The 585-nt window shown below is 36.2% G+C and overlaps 1 non-coding gene across 1 annotated transcript; it reads left to right on the top strand.

Annotated features, from left to right (window-relative positions):
• Window positions 1–245: 245 nt before the first annotated feature.
• Window positions 246–350, top strand: LOC141510488 (U6 spliceosomal RNA). Its single transcript, XR_012474971.1, has one exon. It is a non-coding gene; the product is annotated as a U6 spliceosomal RNA (small nuclear RNA).
• The last annotated feature ends 235 nt before the right edge of the window (window positions 351–585 follow it).

The following is a 585-nucleotide window of genomic DNA, read 5'->3' as shown; positions in this document are numbered from 1 at the left end:
GAAAAATAATGACTTCTGTTTTGAACTTATTAAATGTAACAGCCCTTTCCTAACACCCTGATATGAGAATCCCCTCTTTTTGGTGGAAATGAAGGACCTGCCCTGCATAAGAAGCAAGGTAGAGTTGGTGAGTATAAGTTTGACACTATCACTGCTCTACCAAAGTTGCCTCAAATAAAAATATAAATTCCTCTACTTTATTTCAAAAAATCAACTGCATAAAAAATGGCTAAAGAAAAAGGTGGGTGCTTACTTTGGCAGCACATATACTAAAATTGAAACAATAATGAGATTAGCAATGGCCCCTGTGCAAGGATGACATGCAAATTCATGAAGTATTCCATATTTTTGAACTAGAAGAACATTGTACACCCTACCGGCAACATAGGGGTGATGATCAACCTTAATGGACCTGCTCATTCCATCAAGTGCAACAATCAGGCACAATTTTGGGGGTGTCTGCGATGGAGAATGCCATCTGTATCCAGAGAAAGAATTGTGGAGTTTGAACAAAGACCAGACTATTACCTTTAATTTATTTTTTTGTTGTTGGTTTTTTTTTTAGGTTTTATTTTTGTAACACAA

The sequence above is a fragment of the Macrotis lagotis genome, chromosome 1, assembly GCF_037893015.1.
Source record: "Macrotis lagotis isolate mMagLag1 chromosome 1, bilby.v1.9.chrom.fasta, whole genome shotgun sequence".
Classification (NCBI taxonomy): domain Eukaryota; kingdom Metazoa; phylum Chordata; class Mammalia; order Peramelemorphia; family Peramelidae; genus Macrotis; species Macrotis lagotis.
Note: the sequence above shows the minus strand (reverse complement) of the source record. Positions and strands in the feature narration are given on the sequence as shown.